The 19,350-nt window shown below is 42.5% G+C and overlaps 1 pseudogene; it reads left to right on the plus strand.

Annotated features, from left to right (window-relative positions):
* The first annotated feature begins 795 nt into the window (after window positions 1–795).
* Window positions 796–18,673, plus strand: LOC147914951 (protein SLFN14-like; annotated as a pseudogene).
* The last annotated feature ends 677 nt before the right edge of the window (window positions 18,674–19,350 follow it).

Raw genomic sequence — 19,350 nt, forward strand, 5'->3', positions numbered from 1 at the left:
TAATATGGTGGTAAATGAGGTGGTATAATAGAAAGGCTCTCAGTATCTGTGTGTGTGTGTGCCTGTGTGTGTGTGTGTTAAGAGGGGTTGATACAGTAGAGTGGAAAGTCAAGGAGGCCTCATTGAGCAAAAGGCTGCCCTGCGAGAGCTTAGGGCAGGAGCTTCCCAGTTCTACATCCACCCACACCACACTGGGACAGAAATGGCTGAGTGTGTCAGGCAGGGTGGGCATGAAGGACGGAGAGGGACAGAGTGTCAGGCCTTGGAGGAGCCAAGAGGAGCAGGGACAGGGTATAAAAACAGAAGCATAGCAAATGTTGTCGTGCAAGTTATAATTTTTGCAACACTATATCAAGTTTTCTTGTTACTTCCCCTTTTTCCTTTCCTTGGCTGGATTAGTCAATATGTTGTCAAAATACATTTTTTCTTTCGATTACTGTCAAACTCTGCTGTTTATTACTGCTTAATATTATCCCCTTCGGACAATATCCAGTTAAGTCTCTCATTGCCTCAGTATCCCTGGGAGAAATATTTTCTCTGTGATTTAACCTCAGAGAGAGCCAGTGAGAGAGTCAGCTGCCCCACAGCAAGCAAAGGGGCAGACTTCTGCCATAAATATCTAAAATGAGTGGTCAAGAAATGAATTGGAAAATTCTGGCCTCACTATATAACTCTTGTCTCTATCCCAGCCCAGAAGTAGCACTAAAGCAAGACAGAGTGAATCAAACAAAATCCGTTGAATTTTTATGAATTTAAAGAGAAGCAGCTAAGAAGATGAGTAGGTAGTTCTGGGAAATGTCGAGGAAAACGCTGAAGAATGGGAGCCTCTGGTTTCCCCTGAAGGAGCTGGTCGTCTTCCAGAGACTCATTCAGGAAGTCTGCGTGGGTGAGGTCTGATGTTGTTCATTTCTAACAAGCTCCCAGGTGATGCGGGAGCTGCTGGTCCACAGACCTCACTTTGAGTAGCAAGGGTCTAGAATAGTTCCTCTCTACTAAAATATGCTGAATCCCAGATCTACTGACTCAGAATCTGCATCGTGTAAAGATCCCCAGGTGAATCATATGCTCCTTGGAGAAGTGCTGGCCAGATGCTACCTTTCCTGGATCCATCCTGTTAACCTGGGGGATCAGTCAGGGGTCCTGGCAGGAATCCCAAGGCACATTCAAATGCATAATTAGAGAAAAATAGAAAAGGAACTATTTGCAAAGGTGTGGATAGACGGTAGAAAGCCACAGGAAGACATACACAGGAGACAGTGTATAGCTTGGGGCTATTGGTGAGGGGCTGGCAGCCCTGTTGAGGGGAGCATTTACTAAAACCCGAGGCTAAAAGACCTCTGTCAAGGAGCTACTTCACAGGAACTTCAGCTGTGGGACGCAGCCAGCCTGCATCACCTGCAAGAGGTCAGCCAGGAGAAAAAATAGCCTTGCTTCACTCTCCTCCCTCCCGCTAAGCTCCAGCCATCGTCGCCGTGGACCAAATCAACCAGCGTTCAGGTGGCAAGGGAGCCCATTGATATCATCCAGTCAGTCTCCTGGGATCCAGAACAGGGTGGAGGAGGATGGAGAATGGATCCCAGAGGGACTAATGGAGGATGTCCGGGACATACCCTCCAGCCCTCCCAAGCATCTACTCTTATCTTTACTGTAGGCGAAGTGTTGATGTCCCCAACACAATGAAATGTGATCAGCTACCCTACCGTGGTGTCAATTCAGTCAAATGTTCATCTGAAGCTGAAAATGTCAGCCATCCCCAATCTTCTTATAAGGCCACCGGGGAAAGGAGAGAAATAAGCATCAATTAGCATAAAACCTCACTGCCGCTGTCCCTACTTCTGGAGCTGACCACAGCCCCAGTGGTAATTATAGCAGCCTTCCTTCTCCCGCCACCTCCTCCAAGCTCTGCCACCTCAGTTGGGTGGGAGTAACCTGGTGGGATTACTTAAACTTTCATTCTTGTGGGATCTGAGCCCTTGGAGAGCTCTCATTCCACCCTAGCAGGACAAACATGTACTACTGTAGTGTCCACTGACCCAGAGGAGCTCCCTCTGTCATTGTCTAGCAGGGTGACCCCTGAGTGGGGCAAGAGAGCAGCAACCATCCATTCTGGTTGAGGCCAGTGCTGTGCATGGAGGGAAAGGCAGGGAAACAGTGCATGGAGATCCATGGGAGTCTGAGCTGCCTGCCTTTATAGCTTGTTCTTGTCTTGCAGACCCACGTGGGCCCAGTCTCGTATATATGAGTTCCATTTGATCATGGAGTTCTGCTGTGTACCTTCACTGTATGATTTAGTGGATCAGATGACCCCTAGGCCGTGGTGGGATCTCATGTCACACAGTTACCTGGTACCTCATGGTCAGATATTCAGTCTCGATAGGGTCCTGTGCGAATCTAGATACTGATTTCACATGGACCACACTTGTTGGCAGAAGAGGGTGTGGTCTTCCTCTGAATCCCTAGGGATTCTGTTATTGGGGCTTGTTAGAGGCTCTCCACAGATCTCGGTCTTCTACAAAGCCTTCCATTACCATTAGGTCTGCTGGGTCATCATGTGCAAATGGCTGGACATCTAGGCCACAGCCTGGACCTGCTACAGAGTCCTGTCCTTCCCTGGCAGCCTTAGTGGTTACCAGGAAATGGATTAGAGCCCCATGTCCAAAATCCAGAGAAACCAACCAAGCATGGAGCTTCCCTCTTTGTAGTGGGCAGTGTAAAGTGCTGCAGTTTGCTCCTTGGTCTTTACCCAAAGGAGTTCACAACTTATGTCCACAGAAAAACCTACACATGGATGTTTATGGCATCTTTATTCACAATTGCCAAAACTTGGAAGCAACCAAGATGTCCTTCAGTAGGTGAGTGGATAGATAAACCGTGGTACATCCAGACTATGGAACATTATTCAGCACTAAAAAGAAATGAGCTGTCAAGCCATGAAAAGACATGGAGGAAACGTTAATGCACATTACTAAGTGAAAGAAGCCAATCTGAAAAGGCTACACTGTACAATTTCAACTATCGACATTCTGGAAAAGGCAAAACTATGGAGACGGTAAACAGATCAGTGGTTGCCAGATATTGGAGGGGAGGGAAGGATGAATAAGCAGAGCACAGAGGATTTTGAGGGCAGTGAAACTACTCTGTACCATAGCGTAATGGTGGATCTGGTCGTAATGCATTTGCCCAAACCCGTAGAAGGTACAACACCAAGAGTGAGCCATAATGTAAACTACGGACTGTGAGTGATCATGATGTGTCGATGTAGGTTCATTCGTTGTAACAAATGTACCACTCTGGTGGGGGATGCTGATAATGGAGGAGGCTGTGCATGTGTGGGGACAGGAAATCTCTGTACCTTCCTCTCAGTTTTGCTGTGAACCTTAAACTGCCCTAAAAAAACCAAACTCTTAACAAATAATTAAATATAAAATCAGTTGTTAACAAAATTTAACTTCTTGAAAAGAAGGATTCTGTATCCGTTTGCTATTTATTATTATCCCTCAGTGTAATCATCTCCCCAAAACGTCTAATTATAAAAGTATAATAAAAACATAATAAAAGTTTTAAAAAGTGCTGCAACTTGTCTTTCTCTTAGAGGTGCTATTTCAACATGCCCCAGTGTACCAGACCCCAGAAACACCACTGATGGGACAGTCCCCAGAATGTGTGGGGTTTAGGTTGGTGGCCTACCCTCTGGCAGGCATGTATCTAAGGCACATTTGCTATACTTGCTCACTAGGTCCAATTAGCATAATGATATCCCTACAGGATATCAAAATAATCAAGAGTCTTCCTGACTATTTTAGGGCAGGGAGTATTTGAGTCGATGTAGTCCTAAACAAAATAATAAACTATCCTGTTGCCCTGCCGCTGAAGTCAACCTGCTTCTGCTTTTCTTCTCTTATGGAGATGGGGTTGGGGATGGAGGAAGCCAGTAATCGCTGTAAACCAGGTGCCCAGGGCTGTGTTGATTTGTTCCAGTAAAGATACCACATCAGGAAGAGCAGGTGAAATTAGCATCATTACCTGACCGTGTTTGTAAAAATCACTGGCATTCTCCATGCCTGTCTTGGCTTTTGCACCAAACAAGTGGGTTAAGTCGGGATGTGATAGCAATCACTACCCCTGTATCTTTCAAGTCATTGATGGTGTGACTAATCTCTGAACTTCCCCCAGGAATGTGATATTGCTGTTTTGATGGGGGTAGGGGTGCAAGTCCAGGGGCTTCTACTTGACCCTACCTTAATGACTATCACTTATGGATCAGGAAACTGATTGGGAATTCTGCCCATTACCAATATCTCTGACTACTATACATTGTCCAGACTGGGGAAATAACCACAGAACAAGTGGTTGTCTGACTCCTTAATTTCCCACTCTAACTGCTGGACCAGTGTGTCATTTCAGTTCTCTGTGGATCCCTGCTGGTTCAGAGCCAAGATCTAATAACCCCTGGAAGTCTGGGTATTTCCATTTCCCCAGTGCACAGTCACCCTATTGAGCGTTCTCAGGTCCCTCTGAGGAAGGATTGAGGGGAGATTCTTAGAATGTGCCTGTAGCCATGTAACAGGATCTTTCTTGTAGGGACCTGGCCTCTCCCTCAAAAAACTATAGGATTTTGGATTGGCTTGGATCTGGAAACTGGGTAAGGGCTGTGAATGCCCATCAGGGCAACTAAAGATATGTTTATGCCTAGTATGACTCGAATCTTCCTTCTTGTGTGTGTTAGGCAGCATCTTAGTAGACTGCCCATCCATTTCATTTCTACAGACGCTGTGATCATCACTACAGATCCCTGCCAGTTAAAATACTCTAATTGTGGGCCGGCCCTGTGGCTCAGTGGTTAAGTGTGGGCGTTCCGCTACTGGCGGCCCGGGTTCAGATCCCGGGTGCGCACTGACGCACCGCTTCTCCGGCCATGCTGAGGTCGCGTCCCACATACAGCAACTAGAAGGATGTGCAACTATAACATACAACTATCTACTGGGGCTTTGGGGTAAAAAAAAGGAGGAGGATTGGTGATAGATGTTAGCTCAGAGCCGGTCTTCCTCAGCAAAATGAGGAGGATTAGCATGGATGTTAGCTCAGGGATGCTCTTCCTCACACACACACAAAAATACTCTGATTGTTTAATAAGCATCACCAAAAGGCCTCTTCCACTGCTGGATCCCATTACTTCCACTGAGATAAGAGAAACCAATTCCACTGCAGCACGTCCCACTGTGATTTCAGGCCTGTAGAGAAGAGCCACTGAAGAGCTTTGCAAGGTTGCTAGTGCCCAAGACCAGCATTAGGGTGAGGGAGCTAAGGCACCTAGGGTACAATATTTAAAGAGGCACGCACTCTCAGGCTGGTGCAAGTGTAGGGTTGGCACTTGAGGCGAGTGCCTCTAATATTCCCTGGTGCCTGCTTGCCTCACCTGTACTCCAGCCCTGCTAGTACCCTCATCACCAATGCGTGTCTATTTCCTTGGTGATAGGTACATCCTCTGGGCTTGCTCAGGGATTACGGTTAGGCGCTGGTGTCAAAGCATGTTGCACAAAGTAGCTCTATTTCAATTTTCCCACTTCTCTGAGTCTTTGAGCTCCTTCTTCTGAAACAGTGCTTCTCAAATTGTTGTGTGTAATGTGCATATGAATCACATGGAGATCTTGGTAAAATCTGACTCAGATGGTCTGGGGTGGAGCCTGAGATTCTGCATTTTAAAGTAGCTCTCAGTGACACTATCGCTGCTGGTCCACAGGCCACATTTTGAGTAGCGAGGCTCTACAAAATGCCACGCAAGTTAAGGCATTTCCAACTCTAACTATTGACCATGGTGAGTTGAGGCATTAATTAGCCAAATCTAGCAGAGTATTAATACCACTCCCAAGCCGACACATTCAATCCCAGCTGAGTGTTAAGGATTTCAGCCAGATCAAGCCTTTTATTTCATCCTCCTTCATTGAGCGTCTTTAGTACACACTCCCATCCTTTCTCCTCAGACTCTCGCAATGGTCATTGATGAGGTGCTGGGACTTTTTTGGGTACAGGCTATCTCCTCCTGGAACAGGCCTTCACTTCTACATCTGGCTACAGTGGGATCTAACTCTTATTATGGGGATGGGGTCGGGATGGGTCCTGAGGAAAATCAGCATCAGGTTGTGAAGCAGCTGGTCCAAGTGCAGTTATTGAAAAGCTTTTTTGCCTGGGAAGGCAGGTTCCCTTAGGCATGGTGTGGCTACCTGTCTAAAGGTATTTGGGGGGCCGGCCCCGTGGCTTAGCGGTTAAGTGCGCGCGCTCCGCTGCTGGCGGCCCGGGTTCGGATCCCGGGCGCACACCGACGCACCGCTTCTCCCACCATGCTGAGGCCGAGTCCCACATACAGCAACTAGAAGGATGTGCAACTACAACATACAACTATCTACTGGGGCTTTGGGGGGAAAATAAATAAATAAATAAAATTATAAAGGTATTTGGGGATCCAAAGTTCTCAGCAACTACCCAAATGTCCTCATTCCGTGTCTCAAGGTCTCACTCCTTCCACACCAGTGCCCCTCCCCAAGTGTGAGAGACCTGGTATGGTTGTAGATTTAATTGGCATTGAACTCAGCAACCCGAAAAATCCAGCCCTCAGCTTGGCACTCAGCCATACCAGCCCTGCAACTAAAGGGGCTGAGGGACTCCTCCAAACTGTCAAGGCTGTCGGGTTTTCCATGGATCTTCTCGGGGGCATAGTTTTCTCTCAATCGCAATTTTTCCACTGTCTGTACTTCCTGGAGCTATCAGAAAAAGCCAGTTTACTCCACCATCTTTATAATTACTATTGTTGCCATAGAAACTAAACGCCACAGTCACTTGATCTCCCAGTGCCTTGCCCTCCACCTTCACTTCATCCTCTGCCACTCCTGATGATAATTATGCCACCAGGTGGGGGTGTGTGTGTGTGTGTGTAATACCAACCACTAACAGGAAGCCTGAAAGGATACCCACCCAAGTCATGATGGTTTTTGGTGCAGGGGAAAGGGGAGAGAAATTGCATAGGAAAGAGCAAAAAAAAAAAAAAAAAAAAGGAATTCACATTTTGCTAAGGTATTTTATTTCCTTTATTTAAAAAAAAGCTTGAAGCAAATATGAAAAAAGGTTGATACTTAGAAATCCGACGTAGCAAAGATTTATTAAACTGTTTTCTTAAGTTTTGTATTTTTCAAATTTTACCCCTCTCCACTCCCCATACATCATTATTCATAATGATCATGAGGGGCTTATCCCAGGGTACAGGTTGATAGAAAACTAAGAAAGTAATTCATAAAACCATTACATCAACAAGTAAAAACACACACACGGCAAAATCACATGGGTAGATACCCCAAATTATTACCTTGTACAAAATCCAAAAGTCATGAAAAGCAAAAGCCGTCTTTTTCTCATCCGTGTTCCCTTGACAATCATTTGTCCTTCCCTAGAGCCAAACACCATTACCAGTGTTTTAGTATATTTCCAAAGATATTTAATGCGTTTACAAGCACATACCTATATCAATTCCATAAGCACAAGATAGACATTTTTCCACATGTTGCTTTGTTCACGATACAATGTATCTTAAAGATGGTCCTACATCAAGGGGCCAGCCCGGTGGCCTAGCAGTTAAGTTTGCACGCTCCACTTTGGCGGCCCCGGGTTCACCGGTTCAGATGCTGGGCACAGACCACCTCACCACTCATCAAGCCATGCTGAGGCGGCGTCCCACATAGAAGAGCTACAAGTCTACAACTATAATATACAACTACATACTGGGGCTTTGGGGCAAAAAAAAAAAAAAAAAAGGAAGCTTGGCAACAGATGTTAGCGCAGGGCCAATCTTCCACACACACACACAAAAAGATGATCCCACATGAATACATATAGAGATCTCTCTTTTTATAGCTTCATAGTATGACAATGTGTTGCTATGCCCTGAGTTAATCAGTTTGGCCCTTTCCAGTGGCTAGTTACTATTTTACCGTCTTCTATTAGAAATAAAGTGAAATTCAATTAACTTATGGAAGTCATTTCATACATGTTCGAGCAAATATGTTGAATAAATTCCTAAAGGAGGAATTGCTAGGTAAAGGGATGTGTGCATTTAAAATTTTGATAGCTACTGCCAGATTGTTCTCCATAGGAGTTGTCTATTTTATGGCAATGTATGAAAGTGCTTTTCCTCTGCCAAAGAGCAACATCATTAAGTTTGAACTTAATCTAATTGTTAATCTAATAAGTGAAAAAGAGTGAAGTCTTGTAGTTTTTAATTGATACTTCTATATCATGACTAAAGTTTCCATATTCTTAGGAACTATTTTAAATTCCTTGTCTGTGTTCTTCTGCCTGTTCACATCCTTTGCCTGTTTTCTTTTGGAATCTTACAATTTTGCTCTTTGATTTGTCAAAACTTTTTAAAACTGAGGAGTTAACAATTTGTCTATGATTTTTGTTGCAAATATTTTTCCAGTGTGTTGTTTTATTCTGATCTTTTATGGTGTTTTTGCCACAAAGATAATTTGTTTAAAATAATCAATATTTTCTTTCATGTTTTCTGAGTGGGGGCCATCTTTAGGCCTTCTTTATGCTGAGATTATAAAAATAAATGTCCTACTTTTTCTCCATGTACTCCCTTGACTCCATATTTTTACATTTAAGTATTGGATCCACTTCCAATTTCTTTTGGTATCAAATGTAATGTATGGCCTAAGCTTAATTTTTTTTTCCAGATAGGCACCCAAGTCATTCAACATCATTTGTTGAGTAATACATCTTTTCCCAACTGATGTGAATGCCACCTTTAATATAGGCTACATTCCCACATATATTTGAACTTATTTTTGGACATTCTAGTCTGTCCCACTGACCTGCCACACGGTAGAACCGCATTGTTTTAATTATTGTAGATTTATAAAGTTTTAATATTTGGTAATGCTAATTACCCTCAGGTTTCTTCCTTTTTAGATTTTTCCTGGATAGTCTTGCTTTTTATTTTTCAAGGACTTTTAAAATCATTTTGATGCTTTGGGTAAAGATTGTTGGTATTATTACAACAAATGGGATCACAGTGAATGTATAGATTAACGTAGTGAACATGGATTTTTTATGATTTTAAGTTTTCTCATCCAACAATACAATCTGCTATTTCTCTCTTCAAGTTCTCTTTTGTGTTCTTCAGTTTCACTTTATAATTTTATTCATACAGACCTTGTACATTTCTTGTTCACTTATTCTTAATGATCTTTTTTGTTGGAATTACAGTAGGGCTTTTATTTCTTTTGTTATATCTTCTAAGTAGATGTAGTTTGCCTATAGAAAGGCTATTGAATTATCTGGCAACTGGAAAATAATACACATAGATTAACCTTATGTTCTACTGATTTATTTGTCCACCTTTCTTTCTCGAAACCACTACATTCTCCTCAGTTCATTTTTCTCTCACCGGGGTACATTATTCAGTTATTCTTTCAGGAATGGGCTATGGTTGATTTTAAAAAAATCGCAAGTCGTTTCAAGTCTGAAAATGTATTTATTTTGCCCTCAACCTTGAACGATAGTTTGGGGAGAGGAGTCTAGATGCGAAGTTGTTCCCACCGCAGTTTGAACATACTGCCCACGTGCTTCTTGCACCCACCCTTGCTGATGAAACAGTTACTGCCGAATTCATCCTTCTTCTTGTAGATTAGCTAAACTTTTTTCTCTTTAGGATCAAAGAAATCTTTAATGTTCTGAATCGTGACTATAATGTGTTACATGTTTGACATATATTCTGCCCACTATTCAGGAACTCTTTTAGTCTAAGGAGGTTCGGCGGTGGTGGTTTTGCCGCTCGGGGGACATTGGGCAACGTCTGAAGACATTTTTGCTTGTCACAACTGGGGAGGAGAGGCTTTACTGCTAAACATCCAGGAAAGCCCCTCACAACAAAGAATTATCCTGCGCAATCTGCCAATAGTGCTAACACTGAGACAGGCTGAGGTGTGGGTATTTTAGTTCTAGGCCTTGGTCCGGCCAAGTGGGGGCCGAATAGACTTGGCCTCAGCTTCAGGGCAACAATTTCTGCCTGGGGGATTCACTCCTGGCTTTGCAACTGTGGTTGTCCTGGCCTTGTGGTAGTGGCAGCCTCTGTTTATCCCTGTGGTTTAGCCTTCTCTTTTCTAGTCATGCAAATGCCTCATAGTTTTTAATCCCTGGAGAGGTGCTTTTCTTGTTTTTGAATATCACTATATCTATAGTAATGTGCTAAAATATCTTTTCATTATCTCTCTGAATTTTGTTTTGAAAGAGAGAGATTTCAACATGTGACCTCCAAAGTCTTTATACAAAGATACAACGTCAATAAAATGAATTCCAGCAATACTGAAAGAAAAAGGGAAGCAATAAATCACCCATAATCCCGCAACCAGAACATTCAAGGTTAACCATATTCCAGAGAACTGTTTTTTAATATATCAGATAAAGTATAAGAACAGTTAGACAGACTTAATTATATTAAATAGAATGATATTATATATACTATTTTGAAATTATTTTTACATTTATTTTGCTTGAACTTAACTGAAGGAAAAGCAACAACTAAAATTGAAGAGCTGAACTACTGAATACATTTCTTTAACCCAAGAACTTTTAGTTACCAAATGATTGATCCAATATTAAAATAACTAAATTGAAAAAAGCATTACAATGTTTGGGATAATTTTTAAAGTTATCTTGAAATCTGTGTTAGCATTGATCAACTCCTTGCCATGAAAGATGACATTAGCACTCAAACTTCCTCCCTCCCTAACTTTTGTTAGTTACTGTAAAGGGCATCTGTTGTTTTGACCTACTGAACTTCCTCTCACTCTACTTTAGTAACTGATACTCTTTCGAGGAACTAACCTTTGCACTTGACATCAAGCCTCTTGGGGATTTTCAACCGAGGGCCTTCCCTGTGCTAGCTGAGCGTTGAGCAGAGTACCCGGCTGGGCACACACAGCTCTCTGGCAGGAATCTGACCTTTACAAGCCATGTGAGGAAAATGAGTGGAGCCAGTTCACGCACACCATCCAGACCCTTGGAGCTTCCGAGGCCCCTCACTTCTCCCAGACCTATTCGCTCAGCTTGTCTTCTGATTCTGTGAGTGGTCTCCCTCATGGTTCCAATAAATTCTTTTTTTGTTGTTTGTTTAAATCATCCAGATTCTGCTTTTGCTGACTGAAAAAAAATCTATCTGATGTAAAAATATTTTTACTTTGTCAAGGTTTATAACATTCTTTTCTGTAATCATAATTCTTATATATCTTAATTATATACATATGAACGGTTTAAAGTCCAATTACCATTATCCTTTATTTTCACTTATTGCCTACTTAGGTGGATTTCCTCACGAGTAATTTTTCTTCAAGAATGATTTATAGGTCCTGTATTTATAGAATTCTTGTATGTTCAAAAATATCCGTGAGTTGCCTTTGTACTAGAACAATATTTTGGCTAGGTCAAATTTAATATTTCTAGGCCAAAAATTTCATTCCCTAAGAACTACATACATATTGCTTCGTTGTCTTCTTAGATGCTTCTGGCCAAGATGGAGTAATAGGGCCCATATTTACCCTTCCTTCTGAAACAACTGCAAAATCAGACAGAATACATGAAACAACAGATCTTAAGGCATTGGAGGGGCCGGCCCCCTGGCTTAGCGGTTAAGTGCGTGCGCTCCGCTACTGGTGGCCCGGGTTCGGATCCTGGGCGCGCAGTGACGCACCGCTTCACCGGCCATGCTGAGGTGGCGTCCCACATACAGCAACTAGAAGGATGTGCAACTATGACATACAACTATCTATGGGGCTTTGGGGAAAAAAACGAGGAGGATTGGCAAAAGATGTTAGCTAAGAGCCGGTCTTCCTCAGCAAAAAGAGGAGAATTAGCATGGATGTTAGCTCAGGGCTGATCTTCCTCACACACACACACAAAAAGTATAAAGGTGGAATCAACAATGGGATTAAAAAAAAAAAGGCATTGGAAACCAGTCAGTGAAGGACTGTGATCCCTGAAATAGGGGAAACTTATGAGGTGATCTTTCTCATTGCCCCCAGCTTACTGCCTGTAGAAAGTTTCTAGGTAGCAGTTCAGGGAGGGAAAACTCAGGTACAGTCTGGAAGTCTCCATGAGGTGAATAGACAGAGTTGACTGTAGGGAGACCAAGGAAACTAGAGTTTGTAGGGAAGAATACCAAAGAAGAGAGAGCTTCACAGAGGGAAAATTCTAAAATCTGCAAAGCGCTCCCTTTGAGTACTCAACTCAGAGCTTATCAGCTCATGGCTGCGAGGAAACACTTGAGGATGGAGAAAGACTCACCCAAAAGTATTAGAGGGAATAATCCTTGGAGCTCACATAGTGCCAGAAATAGTCTGGTCCCACCAACCAGGGTGAAAAACATCAACAATCACAAGGCATTAGGTAGAGCACTCAGAAGAATTTTACCTCAGTAGCTGCAAAAAGTTAACCCTAGACTAAATGCTGCCCTGGTCCTGTATAAAAAAGATTAAAAACAAGATCCAAAAGGATCAAACTGCTTCCCAGTAACTTAACTGTGCCTCAGAACAAAGCTTAGGAGTACTTACAAGAATACAAAAACATCCAACATCCAACATGGTAAAACTCACAATGTCTGGCATCTAATAAAAAATTACCATGTATGCAAGAAGCTGGAAAATACCAATCATAAAGGGAAAAGATTCCTTTGAAATTGACTCAGAATTAACACAGATAATATAATTAATAGACCACAACATTAAAAATAGACATTATAAAAGTATTCCATATGTTCAAGAAGCTACAAGAAAGATTGAATATCTTAAATAGAAACATGGAAAATATTAAAAAAGAATCCAAATCAAACTTCTAGAGAAAGACTAGAAGATGCAACAATGTCTGAGAGGCAAAATACACTGAACAGGATTAATGGCATATTACATTGCATGCAGAAGAAAAGGTTATTGAACTTGAAGACATAGCAAGAGAAACAACCTGATAACAAACACAGAGAAAAATTTTAAAGCACAGAGCATTAGTAAGTTGTGGAACAAAGTCAAGTGGCCTAATATACTTATAATTGGAGTACCTGAGGAGAGGAAGGAATATAGAAAATATATTGGAAGAAATAATGGCTGAAAAATTTCCAAATTTGATGAAAACTGTCAATCCATAGATCCAAGGAGCTCTCAACAAACCTCAAGCACAAGAAATTTTTTAATTACTGAAAATAATCATAATTAAATTGCTTAAACCAATAGTAAAGAAAAAATCCTAAAAGCAATCAGAGAAACATGACACATTATATACAGAGGAACAAAGATAAGGATGACAGCAGATTTATCATTGGAAATGATGCAAGATAGAAGACAATGAAGCAAAATATTTAAATTACTGAAAGACAAAACTACCAACGTAGGTCTCTACTCAGCAAAGCTATCTATCAAAAATAGAAGTGAAATGAAGACTTTTTTCACGATTTCAGATTTTCAAAATCTGAATGACTTCATCAGCAGCAGACCTACACTATAAGAAATGTTAAAGAAATTCCTTTCAGCAGAAGGAAAATGAGGCAAGATGGAAATCTAGATTGACACAAAGGAATAAAAACCACCAGAAATGGTAACTGCATATGTAAGTATAAAGAATTCTTTTTCATATTATGTAAACCTCTTTAAAAGATAAGTGGCTATTTAAAGCAAAAATAATATCAACATATTATGGGATTTATATAGAAGTAAAATGTATCTCAACAATAGCACAAAGTTTTGAAAAGGAGAAATGGAAAAATACTCTTGTAAAGACCTTATACAATACATGAAATAGTATAATATCACTTGAAGGTAGACCATGATAAGGTCAAAGATATATACTGTAAACCCTAGGGCTACCACTGAAATAACAAAGCCAAGAGTTATAACTAGTAAGGCAGTAAAGGAGATAAAATCTAATCATTAAAAAATGCACAATTAAGGGGCCGCCCTGGTGGCGAGGAGGTTAAGTTCCCACGCTCCACTTCAGCGGTGGCCGAGGATTCGCCAGTTGGGATCCTGAGTATGGACCTACGCACCACTTATCAAGCTACGCTGAGGTGTCCCACATAGAGCAACTAGAAGGATGTAAAACTATGACATACAACTATCTACTGCGGCTTTGGAGAGAAACAAAGGAAAAAAGCAGTTCGATTGACAACAGATATTAGCTCAGGGCCAATCTTCCTAAAAAAAAAATGCACAATTAAGTCAAAAGGATGCAGAAAAAGAGGAAAAAATACAGTGCTTAACTTTTTCTGATCCCCACTAGGAGCCCTTCCCTCCTAGCGATGACCTGGAATCAGAATATTAGAGTTGGAAGGAACCTTAGGGATCACCACCTCACCCTTGCGTGAGAGAGAGGTGACATGACTTGCCCAAGATGAGTCACACAGTGACTTAGAAGATGCCTGACCCTGCAGGAGGCCCCTGACTTCCTTTCCTAACATGTGTGAACTGCTTGAGGCACAGAAAGTGTGAGCAGCTCAGGCAGGATGCACATCACATGTCTCCTGGAGGAAGAGCAATAAAAGAGTTCTTTTACTGTTTCTTTTTCCTTTTTGTCTGAAACAACTTTCCATGTATTTGTTTAGCAACCTCCAGTTTGGCCACAGACAACCTGCTTTCACCAGCTTCATCTGCACTTAGAAGCCCATCATATCCCATAAAAGTCTTGGAATTTAAGGGGGCTCTACAACAACGTTTGTTTCCAGGTATTCCTTCTTGATTTCAGCTGAGGGGTCTATTCGTTTTCTAAATTAAGTTGGGAGAAATTGGTAGCAGTTAGTCCAAGACTTTCTCCTTAGAGAAGGTCAAATGTAGGACTTAGCAGACATAATGGGCCCATATGGCTAACTCTTGTTTCCCAGTCATCAAATCCACAGTATACTTCTGTGTGCTTTTGGGCTTCCAGTCACATATGGCTTTTGTTCTCCACATTTTAGAGAATTTAGGAATTCTCCTAAATTCCTTAGGTATACCACAAGAGACTGCCCCCTGGCTTTCCAATGCAGAAGTAGGTAAGCCATGGGGTTCTAAAGCAGAATTTCTCAACCTTGGCACTATTGACATATGGGTCAGATAATTCTTTGTTGACGGGGGCTACTCTGTGAAGTGTAGGATGTTTAGCAACATTCCTGGCCTCTACCCTGTAGATTCCAGTAACACCCCTCCAGCTGTGACAATCAAAAAATTTCCAGACATTGCCAAGTGTCTCCTGGGGCAAAGTTGCCACAGTTTAAGAATAATTGCTCTAAAGGAAAGTTCTAAGTTCCCCAAAAGCATCAGGTTCCCCCAAAAAAACTTAACAGGAAGGAGTAATTTCTTTGCAGTAGTGGACCATTTGGGGTTAAGGAGAGGGGGCTAGGAGGCTGTTCTGTGACGACCCCTCCCCGATTGCCTTCCCCTGTACGAGAGCTGCCAGGAATGGGAACTTCATAGTTCTGGCCTATGAAGAGGGGGTGCTTTCTTTGCAGACAAGGAAACCCATAGTTCCATGGCTAGACTCATTTCTTCTTATGATGTGGCAGGAATACTTACAATATGCTTTTGTACATATTAGTAACTTACTTCTATTCCTTGAATTTTCAGTGACACAAGAAAAGATACAGTTTACACAGAATCCCTCTGTAAGAAGCTATTCTCAGATCATAAAGGACTGGAGGAATTAATGAAGACGCAGATATATCCTTGTTCTGAGGGGATTGTGATATTTTCTAGAAGCTGGGCTAGTGATGTTGGCTTAAGGAAAGAGCAGAATGTCCTGTGCGATGCTCTCCTAATAGCAGTTAACAGCCCCCGGTACTCGACACAGTCTTCATAGACCCCACCTGGATGGGAGGGCTTGCGTATGCCCGAAGCACTGCTCATCAGTTAAAGCAGAAACTGGGAACACTTGGTGGTTACACAGGGAAAGTGTGTGTCCTTCCACGGCTGATACACCTGCCCAGCACGCAGTGTAGACCCAGTGAAATTCCCGTGGACTACCCTCAATCCTACAGGCTTGCCAATGAGGATGAAATGGAAGACTTGTTGCAGGCCCCTATCATGGTCTCACTGGGCTCTAGATCTCTCCTGAGTGACCAGGTGGGCTGCGAATTTTTCAACTTGCTCACAGCGAGCAGCATGAGCTGCTTTCAGAGAGCCTTCAGGAGACGCGAGAATTGTTCATCCACCGCCTTTCAGGAGCCAGGAAGACAGCCCTAGCCATAAAGATCATGGAGAAAATTAAGGACTTGTTCCACTGCAAACCAAAAGAGATCCTCTAAGTTTGTGAAGGTGACTGCTTTAAGGATTACGTGGCGTAAGAGTTGCACTTACTAAACACAAGAACTGTGTTCCTGCTTATCTTAACTTAGGCTGGAGGTTGGTCAGCAAATACTCCTCAGTGAAGAAGATCCTTGGGCACACTCTTAAGAAGTCAGTAGGAGAAGTGAATAAAATGAAAGCATTTTAGGCAAAGGGCACATTAAGTGCAAAGCCACAGAGACACTAGAGAACCAGTAAGGTAGGTATGATGGGAGCAGCGAGGGAGTGTGGCCATGTGGCAGGTGATGAAGTTGGAAAGGAGGCAGAGCCAGATTATGAAGGATCTTGTGAACTGTGCTAAGAGCTGTGTTCTTTATTATACTTTATAGATAAGTTTTATAATTTTATTTATTTATTTATTTTTCCCCCCAAAGCCCCAGTAGATAGTTGTATGTCATAGCTGCACATCCTTCTAGTTGCTGTATGTGGGACGCGGCCTCAGCATGGCCGGAGAAGCGGTGCGTCGGTATGCACCTGGGATCCGAACCTGGGCCGCCAGTAGCAGAGCACGTGCACTTAACCGCTAAGCCACGGGGCCGGCCCTATAGATAAGTTTTAAAATATCCCAGTGGAAAGGCAAATTCAAGTCAACAAATATCTGTTGAACCTCTAATGTGAGGGGGATACAGAGATGGCTAAGAACCAATGCTTTTCTTCAAGTCTACACCATCCTAACTGGAAGAGAAGAACGTGAATAGTTATGATTCAAGGCTCGGCAAGTAAAGCTGCAGGGACTGCATGTGTAAATTAGGGAAATCTGTAGGGATGAGTAATATTACTTGGATCCAAATTAGAGGAGGCAAGAAATAACCAAGTTTGTTTAAAAAATATATATATATGTATAATATGCTAAAACATACGACAAAGGAAAATGGAGCTAAGTAAACAGGACAGAAGCTCCAGAGAGGCATAGCCCTGTAGATTTGTCACTGTACTTGACATGTCATAGAATTCAGCAACCTGTTGATGTTTTTCTTACCAAAATCTAAAGAGCCTTCTGATTTTGTACTACCAGTAAATGGGAAAATAAGATTTGCTTTGGAGGAATTTGTATCAGCCCATACCTCTTTTGCATATAAAAATTATGATGTGCCTCTAAGTGACGGTTCTCCAGCTCTAAAAAGGACAGAAAGTAAAGAAATGGTAGTAACAAGTATAAATTACTTTTGAGATTTCCTTTAGATGTAAGGAGCTTGTCAAGCAGCAGAAACGGACTACTAATAGAAATAATAAAATCTCCTATCTGGGTTCCTTTTAAAAGCTTCCTATGCAATTTAACTAGATAACCCCAAAGAGTAGAGTTTGCAATTATGTATTCTGTCAAGTAACTTGTAAGTAGAGCAGTTTTGTAGTATCCAGGATGCTATTGAATCAATGAATCAGCCTGCAGATGAGAACTAGCCTCTGATTCCAATCCAGAGAGCAATGAATGCCTGGTGTTCCCTTTGTTTATATGCCTGAAACCCTATTCTCTCTTTTATCCTTACAGCCAACAAACCACCTGCCAAGCTGTGACCCGGAAAACCTTTATGTGAGGGGAGTTCCTAAAGATTAAACACATAGTGATAGATGAGACTGAGAATTTCTGCAGTAAATACGGAGACTGGTACATGAAGGCTAGGAGCATCACCCATCCAAAGGTGAGGGGGGCTGGAAGTGAGAACCTTCACCACGGGAGTCTCTGGCTTTTTCTGGACCCTTTCCAAGTCCATCATGCAGATATCAATGGCCTTCCCCCTCCATCCTCTCAGTTTCCTCGAAAAACAGTCTCCAACGGGATCCACTGTGCTCTGGAAATAGCAATGGTCATGAAAGAAGAAATGAAGAGGATCCAAGAAAATCCTCCTTCCAACGTGTCTCCAGAGACACTGGCATTGTTCAGGGAAGCTGCCTACAAGGAAGCAATGTGTGCTCAGGCTTTGCCTGGGGTGTGTGAGACAAAGACTAACCTGACAACAGAACAGATGGTGAAATACGTGGCAGAAAGATGTCATAGCCTCTTCCAGCGTGGCTACCTGCCCAAAGATATAGCAATTCTGTGCAGGAGAGGGGAGGACAGAGGACGCTATGGGCTTGCACTGCTAAAAGCCATGGAATTAATTGAGACCGGTGGAGCAACAGAAGTTGTGTTCAGCCAGGCTGCTGATGTTTTGGGCAGCCACATCGTTTTAGACAGTATTCAGCAGTTCTCAGGGCTGAAGAGGAATATTGTGTTTGGTCTTAGTCCAGAATGTGCCCTGTTAGAGGAATTTCATAAGCTCTGCTTTGCCTCAAGAGCTATTAAACACCTCTACCTGCTTTATGAAAAGAGAGCCGACTTCTGAAAATTATTTCAAACAATACGGGAAGGGAGAAAGAGCCGAGTCCCCTTTCCCTGGCAGGTGGCAGCTACTCCTTTTCACACATTACGAGCAAGGAAATCAAGGCACAGTCAGCGTGGTGTGGTGCCACAGAAATGCCTCTGGGTCTAACCCTTCTAGTCTATTTGCAGTGTCACAGCCCTTTTCCCACTCCCCATCACCTCCTCCCTGTACAACTACAACAGACTTATCATTGGTCCCCTGCCTCCAGTTTTCCTAGTCCAATCCAACTTTCATCCTGTCAACAGGGGAGGTTCTCCTCAAACAGAGAACTGATTTTGTGACATCCCCTGCTCATGTGTCTTCAGTGAGTCCCTGCTGTCTTCAAACCAAACCAATTTTCAAGGCTTTCCATGATACTCCCTGACTTACCCTCCTAACGCATCCTTTATTGTACCTCCATCTCCCAGTGTTTCTAATGCACCCCAGCCTGGCTTGCCTATACTAGGGGTGGGGATAGGATGCCCTCCAGGCTACTTACTTTGACTGGGTGTCTCAAGGGTAGCACCTTGGTTGGCACCTCATACTGGCTATTGGTCTCAAGCTTTATAGGCTCAGCACTTGAATTCTTCTTTGCATCAAGTCTGGATCAGTGTCTTGGGGATGGCTTTATGCTAATCAAGCTCACAAAAGACCAATGC

Source organism: Ceratotherium simum, chromosome 16 (assembly GCF_057802395.1).
Source record: "Ceratotherium simum simum isolate JZ-2026a chromosome 16, ASM5780239v1, whole genome shotgun sequence".
In the NCBI taxonomy this organism is placed as follows: Eukaryota; Metazoa; Chordata; class Mammalia; order Perissodactyla; family Rhinocerotidae; genus Ceratotherium; species Ceratotherium simum.